The sequence below is a fragment of the Taudactylus pleione genome, unplaced genomic scaffold, assembly GCF_031769625.1.
Source record: "Taudactylus pleione unplaced genomic scaffold, aTauple2 ptg002766l, whole genome shotgun sequence".
NCBI classification, from domain to species: Eukaryota; Metazoa; Chordata; class Amphibia; order Anura; family Myobatrachidae; genus Taudactylus; species Taudactylus pleione.
The window spans coordinates 28,885-42,536 of NW_028287141.1; the positions used below are offsets into that span (position 1 = coordinate 28,885).

The following is a 13,652-nucleotide window of genomic DNA, read 5'->3' on the forward strand; positions in this document are numbered from 1 at the left end:
ACCACTCGGCCACCTCATCTTTCTGGCACAAATAAAGAAGGATTTTCTGACACCACTTGTCTTGTTTTAAATCAATTCTTTATACATTATTGGTTGTGTTCTCATCAATATTACAGGCTTGTTAGCATGTCCACTTTCAAGTGAGCCTTTGCTTAAAGAACATTTATTTTACTTTAGACATAAACTATATTTGTGAACTACTACACCATCTTGTTGATCCATCACAAACGACAAAAAATCATAACATACACATTTGGCCAATGACATGACTTCTACTATAACAGTAATGGTAGATTTTCCTTAAATGTGTTCTATGTATGTCTTTAATGAAAAGCATTGTTCATTGACGTAGATTTCTTAATTGAATTAGTTTATTTTTGACATTTGAGTGTCAGCTTCACTTAAGAAGCATTATTTGCAAAATTCCATTTCCAAGGAAAAAATTCCAAACCGACAAGATTTGAACCCATGCATGCAGAACACAATGGATTAGCAGTCCATCGCCTTAACCACTCGGCCACCTCGTCTTTCTAGCACAAATAAAGATGAGTTGTCTGACACCACTTGTCATATTTTAAATCATTTCTTTATACATTGTTGGTTGTGTTCTCAGCAATATCACAGGCTTGTTAGCAAGTCCTCTTTCAAGTGAGCCTTTGCTTAAAGAACATTTATTTTACTTTAAACGTAACCTATATTTGTGAACTACGACACAATCATGTTGATCCATCACAAACAACAAAAAATCACAACACACACATTTGGCTTAGATTTTCACTAAATGACATGACTTCTACGACTTCTACTATACCAGTAATGGTAGATTTTCACTAAATGTGTTCTATGTATGTCTTTATTGAAAAGCATTGTTCATTGAAGTAGATTTCTTAATTGAATTAGTTTATTTTTGACATTTGAGTGTCAGCTTCACTTATGAAGCATTATTTGCAAAAATTCCATTTCCAAGCAAACAATTCCAAACCAACGAGGATGGGATTGGAACCCATGAATGCAGAGCACAATGGATTGTTCTCTGCACGCTTGGGTTCAAATCCAATCCTCGTCGGTTTGGAATTGTTTGCTTGGAAAAGGAATTTTTACAAATAATGCTTCATAAGTAAAGTGAAGTGAAGTGAAGTCAATCGCCTTAACCACTCGGCCAACTCATCTTTCTGGCACAAATAAAGAAGGACTTTCTGACACCATTTGTCTTGTTTTAAATCAATTCTTTATACATTATTGGTTGTGTTCTCATCAATATCACAGGCTTGTTAGCATGTCCACTTTCAAGTGAGCCTTTGCTTAAAGAACATTTATTTTACTTTAAACGTAACCTATATTTGTGAACTACTACACCATCATGTTGATCCATCACAAACGACAAAAAATCATACCATACACATCTGGCCATTGACATGACTACTACTATAACAGTAATGGTAGATTTTTATTAAATGTGTTCTATCTATAACTTTAATGAAAGGCATTGTTCATTGAAGAAGATTTCTTAATTGAATTAGTTTATTTTTGACATTTGAGTGTCAGCTTCACTTATGAAGCATTACTTGCAAAATTCCATTTCCAAGCAAACAATTCCAATCCGACGAAGATGGGATTTGAACCCATGCGTGCAGAGCACAATGGATTAGCAGTCCATCGCCTTAACCACTCGGCCACCTCGTCTTTCTGGCACAAATAAAGTAAGGTTTTCTAACACTACTTGTCTTGTTTTAAATCAGTTCTTTATACATTATTGGTTGTGTTCTCATCAATATCACAGGCTTGTTAGCAAGTCCCCTTTCAAGTGAGCCTTTGCTTAAAGAACATTTATTTTACTTTAGACATAACCTATATTTGTGAACTACTACACCATCATGTTGATCCATCACAAACGACAAAAAATCATAACATACACATTTGGCCAATGACATGACTTCTACTATAACAGTAATGGTAGATTTTCCTTAAATGTGTTCTATGTATGTCTTTAATGAAAAGCATTGTTCATTGACGTAGATTTCTTAATTGAATTAGTTTATTTTTGACATTTGAGTGTCAGCTTCACTTATGAAGCATTATTTGCAAAATTCCATTTCCAAGGAAAAAATTCCAAACCGACAAGATTTAAACCCATGCGTGCAGAACACAATGGATTAGCAGTCCATCGCCTTAACCACTCGGCCACCTCGTCTTTCTGGCACAAATAAAGATGAGTTGTCTGACACCACTTGTCATATTTTAAATCATTTCTTTATACATTGTTGGTTGTGTTCTCAGCAATATCACAGGCTTGTTAGCAAGTCCACTTTCAAGTGAGCCTTTGCTTAAAGAACATTTATTTTACTTTAAACGTAACCTATATTTGTGAACTACTACACCATCATGTTGATCCATCACAAACGACAAAAAATCATAACACACACATTTGGCTTAGATTTTCACTAAATGACATGACTTCTACGACTTCTACTAAAACAGTAATGGTAGATTTTCACTAAATGTGTTCTATGTATGTCTTTAATGAAAAGCATTGTTCATTGAAGTAGATTTCTTAATTGAATTAGTTTATTTTTGACATTTGAGTGTCAGCTTTACTTATGAAGCATTATTTGCAAAAATTCCATTTCCAAGCAAACAATTCCAAACCGACGAGGATGGGATTGGAACCAATGAATGCAGAGCACAATGGATTGTGCTCTGCACGCATGGGTTCAAATCCAATCCTCATCGGTTTGGAATTGTTTGATTGGAAAAGGAATTTTTACAAATAATGCTTCATAAGTAAAGTGAAGTGAAGTGAAGTCAATCGCCTTAACCACTCGGCCACCTCATCTTTCTGGCACAAATAAAGAAGGATTTTCTGACACCACTTGTCTTGTTTTAAATCAATTCTTTATAAATTATTGGTTGTGTTCTCATCAATATTACAGGCTTGTTAACATGTCCACTTTCAAGTGAGCCTTTGCTTAAAGAACATTTACTTTACTTTAGACATAAACTATATTTGTGAACTACTACACCATCTTGTTGATCCATCACAAGCGACAAAAAATCATAACATACACATTTGGCCAATGACATGACTTCTACTATAACAGTAATTGTAGATTTTCACTAAATGTGTTCTATGTAAGTCTTTAATGAAAAGCATTGTTCATTGAAGTAGATTTCTTAATTGAATTAGTTTTTTTTTTACATTTGAGTGTCAGCTTCACTTATGAAGCATTATTTGCAAAAATGCAATTTAAAGCAAACAATTCCAAACCAACGAGGATGGGATTGGAACCCATGAATGCAGAGCACAATGGATTGTGCTCTGCATGCATGGGTTCCAATCCCATCCTCGTCGGTTTGGAATTGTTTGCTTGGAAATGGAATTTATGTAAATAATGCTTCATAAGTAAAGTGAAGTGAAGTGAAGTCCATCGCCTTAACCACTCGGCCACCTCATCTTTCTGGCACAAATAAAGAAGGGTTTTCTAACACCAGTTGTCATATTTTAAATAAATTCTTTATACATTGTTGGTTGTGTTCTCAGCAATATCACAGGCTTGTTAGCAAGTCCACTTTCAAGTGAGCTTTTGCTTAAAGAATATTTATTTTACTTTAAACGTAACCTATATTTGTGAACTACTACACCATCATGTTGATCCATGACAAACGACAAAAAATCATAACATACACATCTGGCCATTGACATGACTTCTACTATAACAGTAATGGTAGATTTTTATTAAATGTGTTCTATGTATGTCTTTAATGAAAAGCATTGTTCATTGATGTAGATTTCTTAATTGAATTAGTTTATTTTTGACATTTGAGTGTCAGCTTCACTTATGAAGCATTATTTGCAAAATTCCATTTCCACGGAAAAAATTCCAAACCGACAAGATTTGAACCCATGAGTGCAGAACAAAATGGATTAGCAGTCCATCGCCTTAACCACTCGGCCACCTCGTTTTTCTGGCACAAATAAAGATGAGTTGTCTGACACCACTTGTCATATTTTAAATCATTTCTTTATACATTGTTGGTTGTGTTCTCAGCAATATCACAGGCTTGTTAGCAAGTCCTCTTTCAAGTGAGCCTTTGCTTAAAGAACATTTATTTTACTTTAAACGTAACCTATATTTGTGAACTACTACACCATCATGTTGATCCATCACAAATGACAAAAAATCATAACACACACATTTGGCTTAGATTTTCACTAAATGACATGACTTCTACGACTTCTACTATAACAATAATGGTAGATTTTCACTAAATGTGTTCTATGTATGTCTTTAATGAAAAGCATTGTTCATTGAAGTAGATTTCTTAATTGAATTAGTTTATTTTTGACATTTGAGTGTCAGCTTCACTTATGAAGCATTATTTGCAAAAATTCCATTTCCAAGCAAACAATTCCAAACCGACGAGGATGGGATTGGAACCCATGAATGCAGAGCACAATGGATTGTTCTCTGCACGCATGGGTTCAAATAAAATCCTCGTCGGTTTGGAATTGTTTGCTTGGAAAAGGAATTTTTACAAATAATGCTTCATAAGTAAAGTGAAGTGAAGTGAAGTCCATCGCCTTAACCACTCGGCCACCTCATCTTTCTGGCACAAATAATGAAGGGTTTTCTAACACCAGTTGTCATATTTTAAATCAATTCTTTATACATTGTTGGTTGTGTTCTCAGCAATATCACAGGCTTGTTAGCAAGTCCACTTTCAAGTGAGCTTTTGCTTAAAGAATATTTATTTTACTTTAAACGTAACCTATATTTGTGAACTACTACACCATCATGTTGATCCATCACAAAAGACAAAAAATCATAACATACACATCTGGCCATTGACATGACTACTACTATAATATTAATGGTAGATTTTTATTAAATGTGTTCTATGTATAACTTTAATGAAAGGCATTGTTCATTGAAGAAGATTTCTTAATTGAATTAGTTTATTTTTGACATTTGAGTGTCAGCTTCACTTATGAAGCATTACTTGCAAAATTCCATTTCCAAGCAAACAAATCCAATCCGACAAGGATGGGATTTGAAACCATGCGTGCAGAGCACAATGGATTAGCAGTCCATCGCCTTAACCACTCGGCCACCTCGTCTTTCTGGCTCAAAAAAGAAGGGTTTTCAGACACCACTTGTCATATCTTAAATCATTTCTTTATACATTGTTGGTTGTGTTCTCAGCAATATCACAGGCTTGGTAGCAAGTCCACTTTCAAGTGAGCTTTTGCTTAAAGAACATTTATTTTACTTTAAACGTAACCTATATTTGTGAACTACTACACCATCATGTTGATCAATAACAAATGACAAAAAATCATAACTTACAGATCTGGCCAATGACATCACTTCTACTATAACAGTAATGGTAGATTTTCACTAAATGTGTGCTATGTATGTCTTTAATGAAAGGCATTGTTCATTGAAGAAGATTTCTTAATTGAATTAGTTTATTTTTGACATTTGAGTGTCAGCTTCACTTATGAAGCATTATTTGCAAAATTCCATTTCCAAGGAAAAAATTCCAAACCGACAAGATTTGAACCCATGCGTGCAGAACACAATGGATTAGCCGTCCATCGCCTTAAGCACTCGGCCACCTCATCTTTCTGGCACAAATAAAGATGAGTTGTCTGACACCACTTGTCATATTTTAAATCATTTCTTTATACATTGTTGGTTGTGTTCTCAGCAATATCACAGGCTTGTTAGCAAGTCCACTTTCAAGTGAGCCTTTGCTTAAAGAACATTTATTTTACTTTAAACGTAACCTATATTTGTGAACTACTACACCATCATGTTGATCCATCACAAACAACAAAAAATCATAACACACACATTTGGCTTAGGTTTTCACTAAATGACATGACTTCTACGACTTCTACTAAAACAGTAATGGTAGATTTTCACTAAATGTGTTCTATGTATGTCTTTAATGAAAAGCATTGTTCATTGAAGTAGATTTCTTAATTGAATTAGTTTATTTTTGACATTTGAGTGTCAGCTTCACTTATGAAGCATTATTTGCAAAAATTCCATTTCCAAGCAAACAATTCCAAACCGACGAGGATGGGATTGGAACCCATGAATGCAGAGCACAATGGATTGTGCTCTGCATGCATGGGTTCAAATCCAATCCTCGTCGGTTTGTAATTGTTTGCTTGGAAAAGGAATTTTTACAAATAATGCTTCATAAGTAAAGTGAAGTGAAGTGAAGTCAATCGCCTTAACCACTCGGCCACCTCATCTTTCTGGCACAAATAAAGAAGGATTTTCTGACACCACTTGTCTTGTTTTAAATCAATTCTTTATACATTATTGGTTGTGTTCTCATCAATATTACAGGCTTGTTAGCATGTCCACTTTCAAGTGAGCCTTTGCTTAAAGAACATTTATTTTACTTTAGACATAAACTATATTTGTGAACTACTACACCATCTTGTTGATCCATCACAAACGACAAAAAATCATAACATACACATTTGGCCAATGACATGACTTCTACTATAACAGTAATGGTAGATTTTCACTAAATGTGTTCTATGTATGTCTTTAATGAAAAGCATTGTTCATTGAAGTAGATTTCTTAATTGAATTAGTTTTTTTTTTACATTTGAGTGTCAGCTTCACTTATGAAGCATTATTTGCAAAAATTCCATTTCCAAGCAAACAATTCCAAACCGACGAGGATGGGATTGGAACCCATGAATGCAGAGCACAATGGATTGTGCTCTGCATGCATGGGTTCCAATCCCATCCTCGTCGGTTTGGAATTGTTTGCTTGGAAATGGAATTTTTGCAAATAATGCTTCATAAGTAAAGTGAAGTGAAGTGAAGTCCATCGCCTTAACCACTCGGCCACCTCATCTTTCTGGCACAAATAATGAAGGGTTTTCTAACACCAGTTGTCATATTTTAAATCAATTCTTTATACATTGTTGGTTGTGTTCTCAGCAATATCACAGGCTTGTTAGCAAGTCCACTTTCAAGTGAGCTTTTGCTTAAAGAATATTTATTTTACTTTAAACGTAACCTATATTTGTGAACTACTACACCATCATGTTGATCCATCACAAAAGACAAAAAATCATAACATACACATCTGGCCATTGACATGACTACTACTATAACATTAATGGTAGATTTTTATTAAATGTGTTCTATGTATAACTTTAATGAAAGGCATTGTTCATTGAAGAAGATTTCTTAATTGAATTAGTTTATTTTTGACATTTGAGTGTCAGCTTCACTTATGAAGCATTACTTGCAAAATTCCATTTCCAAGCAAACAAATCCAATCCGACAAGGATGGGATTTGAAACCATGCGTGCAGAGCACAATGGATTAGCAGTCCATCGCCTTAACCACTCGGCCACCTCGTCTTTCTGGCTCAAAATAGAAGGGTTTTCAGACACCACTTGTCATATCTTAAATCATTTCTTTATACATTGTTGGTTGTGTTCTCAGCAATATCACAGGCTTGGTAGCAAGTCCACTTTCAAGTGAGCTTTTGCTTAAAGAACATTTATTTTACTTTAAACGTAACCTATATTTGTGAACTACTACACCATCATGTTGATCAATAACAAATGACAAAAAATCATAACTTACAGATCTGGCCAATGACATCACTTCTACTATAACAGTAATGGTAGATTTTCACTAAATGTGTGCTATGTATGTCTTTAATGAAAGGCATTGTTCATTGAAGAAGATTTCTTAATTGAATTAGTTTATTTTTGACATTTGAGTGTCAGCTTCACTTATGAAGCATTATTTGCAAAATTCCATTTCCAAGGAAAAAATTCCAAACCGACAAGATTTGAACCCATGCGTGCAGAACACAATGGATTAGCCGTCCATCGCCTTAAGCACTCGGCCACCTCATCTTTCTGGCACAAATAAAGATGAGTTGTCTGACACCACTTGTCATATTTTAAATCATTTCTTTATACATTGTTGGTTGTGTTCTCAGCAATATCACAGGCTTGTTAGCAAGTCCACTTTCAAGTGAGCCTTTGCTTAAAGAACATTTATTTTACTTTAAACGTAACCTATATTTGTGAACTACTACACCATCATGTTGATCCATCACAAACGACAAAAAATCATAACACACACATTTGGCTTAGGTTTTCACTAAATGACATGACTTCTACGACTTCTACTAAAACAGTAATGGTAGATTTTCACTAAATGTGTTCTATGTATGTCTTTAATGAAAAGCATTGTTCATTGAAGTAGATTTCTTAATTGAATTAGTTTATTTTTGACATTTGAGTGTCAGCTTCACTTATGAAGCATTATTTGCAAAAATTCCATTTCCAAGCAAACAATTCCAAACCGACGAGGATGGGATTGGAACCCATGAATGCAGAGCACAATGGATTGTGCTCTGCATGCATGGGTTCAAATCCAATCCTCGTCGGTTTGGAATTGTTTGCTTGGAAAAGGAATTTTTACAAATAATGCTTCATAAGTAAAGTGAAGTGAAGTGAAGTCAATCGCCTTAACCACTCGGCCACCTCATCTTTCTGGCACAAATAAAGAAGGATTTTCTGACACCACTTGTCTTGTTTTAAATCAATTCTTTATACATTATTGGTTGTGTTCTCATCAATATTACAGGCTTGTTAGCATGTCCACTTTCAAGTGAGCCTTTGCTTAAAGAACATTTATTTTACTTTAGACATAAACTATATTTGTGAACTACTACACCATCTTGTTGATCCATCACAAACGACAAAAAATCATAACATACACATTTGGCCAATGACATGACTTCTACTATAACAGTAATGGTAGATTTTCACTAAATGTGTTCTATGTATGTCTTTAATGAAAAGCATTGTTCATTGAAGTAGATTTCTTAATTGAATTAGTTTTTTTTTTACATTTGAGTGTCAGCTTCACTTATGAAGCATTATTTGCAAAAATTCCATTTCCAAGCAAACAATTCCAAACCGACGAGGATGGGATTGGAACCCATGCATGCAGAGCACAATGGATTGTGCTCTGCATGCATGGGTTCCAATCCCATCCTCGTCAGTTTGGAATTGTTTGCTTGGAAATGGAATTTTTGCAAATAATGCTTCATAAGTAAAGTGAAGTGAAGTGAAGTCCATCGCCTTAACCACTCGGCCACCTCATCTTTCTGGCACAAATAAAGAAGGGTTTTCTAACACCAGTTGTCATATTTTAAATCAATTCTTTATACATTGTTGGTTGTGTTCTCAGCAATATCACAGGCTTGTTAGCAAGTCCACTTTCAAGTGAGCTTTTGCTTAAAGAATATTTATTTTACTTTAAAATTAACCTATATTTGTGAACTACTACACCATCATGTTGATCCATCACAAACGACAAAAAATCATAACATACACATCTGGCCACTGACATGACTACTACAATAACAGTAATGGTAGATTTTTATTAAATGTGTTCTATGTATAACTTTAATGAATGGCATTGTTCATTGAAGAAGATTTCTTAATTGAATTAGTTTATTTTTGACATTTGAATGTCTGCTTCACTTATGAAGCATTACTTGCAAAATTCCATTTCCAAGCAAACAATTCCAATCCGAAGAGAATGGGATTTGAACCCATGCGTGCAGAGCACACTGGATTAGCAGTCCATCGCCTTAACCACTCGGCCACCTCGTCTTTCTGGCTCAAAATAGAAGGGTTTTCTGACACCACTTGTCATATTTTAAATCATTTCTTTATACATTGTTGGTTGTGTTCTCAGCAATATCACAGGCTTGTTAGCAAGTCCACTTTCAAGTGAGCCTTTGCTTAAAGAACATTTATTTTACTTTAGACATAACCTATATTTGTGAACTACTACACCATCATGTTGATCCATCACAAACGACAAAAAATCATAACATACACATTTGGCCAATGACATGACTTCTACTATAACAGTAATGGTAGATTTTCCTTAAATGTGTTCTATGTATGTCTTTAAAGAAAAGCATTGTTCATTGACGTAGATTTCTTAATTGAATTAGTTTATTTTTGACATTTGAGTGTCAGCTTCACTTATGAAGCATTATTTGCAAAATTCCATTTCCAAGGAAAAAATTCCAAACCGACAAGATTTGAACCCATGCGTGCAGAACACAATGGATTAGCAGTCCATCGCCTTAACCACTCGGCCACCTCGTCTTTCTGGCACAAATAAAGATGAGTTGTCTGACACCACTTGTCATATTTTAAATCATTTCTTTATACATTGTTGGTTGTGTTCTCAGCAATATCACAGGCTTGTTAGCAAGTCCACTTTCAAGTGAGCCTTTGCTTAAAGAACATTTATTTTATTTTAAACGTAACCTATATTTGTGAACTACTACACCATCATGTTGATCCATCACAAACGACAAAAAATCATAACACACACATTTGGCTTAGATTTTCACTAAATGACATGACTTCTACGACTTCTACTAAAACAGTAATGGTAGATTTTCACTAAATGTGTTCTATGTATGTCTTTAATGAAAAGCATTGTTCATTGAAGTAGATTTCTTAATTGAATTAGTTTATTTTTGACATTTGAGTGTCAGCTTCACTTATGAAGCATTATTTGCAAAAATTCCATTTCCAAGCAAACAATTCCAAACCGACGAGGATGGGATTGGAACCAATGAATGCAGAGCACAATGGATTGTGCTCTGCACGCATGGGTTCAAATCCAATCCTCATCGGTTTGGAATTGTTTGATTGGAAAAGGAATTTTTACAAATAATGCTTCATAAGTAAAGTGAAGTGAAGTGAAGTCAATCGCCTTAACCACTCGGCCAAGTCATCTTTCTGGCACAAATAAAGAAGGATTTTCTGACACCACTTGTCTTGTTTTAAATCAATTCTTTATAAATTATTGGTTGTGTTCTCATCAATATTACAGGCTTGTTAACATGTCCACTTTCAAGTGAGCCTTTGCTTAAAGAACATTTATTTTACTTTAGACATAAACTATATTTGTGAACTACTACACCATCTTGTTGATCCATCACAAGCGACAAAAAATCATAACATACCCATTTGGCCAATGACATGACTTCTACTATAACAGTAATTGTAGATTTTCACTAAATGTGTTCTATGTATGTCTTTAATGAAAAGCATTGTTCATTGAAGTAGATTTCTTAATTGAATTAGTTTTTTTTTTACATTTGAGTGTCAGCTTCACTTATGAAGCATTATTTGCAAAAATTCAATTTAAAGCAAACAATTCCAAACCAACGAGGATGGGATTGGAACCCATGAATGCAGAGCACAATGGATTGTGCTCTGCATGCATGGGTTCCAATCCCATCCTCGTCGGTTTGGAATTGTTTGCTTGGAAATGGAATTTATGTAAATAATGCTTCATAAGTAAAGTGAAGTGAAGTGAAGTCCATCGCCTTAACCACTCGGCCACCTCATCTTTCTGGCACAAATAAAGAAGGGTTTTCTAACACCAGTTGTCATATTTTAAATAAATTCTTTATACATTGTTGGTTGTGTTCTCAGCAATATCACAGGCTTGTTAGCAAGTCCACTTTCAAGTGAGCTTTTGCTTAAAGAATATTTATTTTACTTTAAACGTAACCTATATTTGTGAACTACTACACCATCATGTTGATCCATCACAAACGACAAAAAATCATAACATACACATCTGGCCATTGACATGACTTCTACTATAACAGTAATGGTAGATTTTTATTAAATGTGTTCTATGTATGTCTTTAATGAAAAGCATTGTTCATTGACGTAGATTTCTTAATTGAATTAGTTTATTTTTGACATTTGAGTGTCAGCTTCACTTATGAAGCATTATTTGCAAAATTCCATTTCCACGGAAAATATTCCAAACCGACAAGATTTGAACCCATGAGTGCAGAACACAATGGATTAGCAGTCCATCGCCTTAACCACTCGGCCACCTCGTCTTTCTCGCACAAATAAAGATGAGTTGTCTGACACCACTTGTCATATTTTAAATCATTTCTTTATACATTGTTGGTTGTGTTCTCAGCAATATCACAGGCTTGTTAGCAAGTCCTCTTTCAAGTGAGCCTTTGCTTAAAGAACATTTATTTTACTTTAAACGTAACCTATATTTGTGAACTACTACACCATCATGTTGATCCATCACAAATGACAAAAAATCATAACACACACATTTGGCTTAGATTTTCAATAAATGACATGACTTCTACGACTTCTACTATAACAATAATGGTAGATTTTCACTAAATGTGTTCTATGTATGTCTTTAATGAAAAGCATTGTTCATTGAAGTAGATTTCTTAATTGAATTAGTTTATTTTTGACATTTGAGTGTCAGCTTCACTTATGAAGCATTATTTGCAAAAATTCCATTTCCAAGCAAACAATTCCAAACCGACGAGGATGGGATTGGAACCCATGAATGCAGAGCACAATGGATTGTTCTCTGCACGCATGGGTTCAAATAAAATCCTCGTCGGTTTGGAATTGTTTGCTTGGAAAAGGAATTTTTACAAATAATGCTTCATAAGTAAAGTGAAGTGAAGTGAAGTCAATCGCCTTAACCACTCGGCCAACTCATCTTTCTGGCACAAATAAAGAAGGATTTTCTGACACTACTTGTCTTGTTTTAAATCAATTCTTTATACATTATTGGTTGTGTTCTCATCAATATCACAGGCTTGTTAGCATGTCCACTTTCAAGTGAGCCTTTGCTTAAAGAACATTTATTTTACTTTAGACATAAACTATATTTGTGAACTACTACACCATCTTGTTGATCCATCACAAATGACAAAAAATCATAACATACACATTTGGCCAATGACATGACTTCTACTATAACAGTAATGGTAGATTTTCACTAAATGTGTTCTATGTATGTCTTTAATGAAATGCATTGTTCATTGAAGTAGATTTCTTAATTGAATTAGTTTTTATTTTACATTTGAGTGTCAGCTTCACTTATGAAGCATTATTTGCAAAAATTCCATTTCCAAGCAAACAATTCCAAACCGACGAGGATGGGATTGGAACCCATGAATGCAGAGCACAATTGATTGTGCTCTGCATGCATGGGTTCCAATCCCAACCTCGTCGTTTTGGAATTGTTTGCTTGGAAATGGAATTTTTGCAATTTATGCTTCATAAGTAAAGTGAAGTGAAGTGAAGTCCATCGCCTTAACCACTCGGCCACCTCATCTTTCTGGCACAAATAATGAAGGGTTTTCTAACACCAGTTGTCATATTTTAAATCAATTCTTTATACATTGTTGGTTGTGTTCTCAGCAATATCACAGGCTTGTTAGCAAGTCCACTTTCAAGTGAGCTTTTGCTTAAAGAATATTTATTTTACTTTAAACGTAACCTATATTTGTGAACTACTACACCATCATGTTGATCCATCACAAAAGACAAAAAATCTTAACATACACATCTGGCCATTGACATGACTACTACTATAACATTAATGGTAGATTTTTATTAAATGTGTTCTATGTATAACTTTAATGAAAGGCATTGTTCACTGAAGAAGATTTCTTAATTGAATTAGTTTATTTTTGACATTTGAGTGTCAGCTTCACTTATGAAGCATTACTTGCAAAATTCCATTTCCAAGCAAACAAATCCAATC

The 13,652-nt window shown here is 34.3% G+C and overlaps 1 non-coding gene across 1 annotated transcript; it reads right to left on the reverse strand.

Moving 5' to 3' along the window:
• Nucleotides 1–1,601: 1,601 nt before the first annotated feature.
• TRNAS-GCU (transfer RNA serine (anticodon GCU)) lies at nt 1,602–1,683 on the reverse strand. Its single transcript has one exon. It is a non-coding gene; the product is annotated as a tRNA-Ser (tRNA).
• Nucleotides 1,684–13,652: the final 11,969 nt, after the last annotated feature.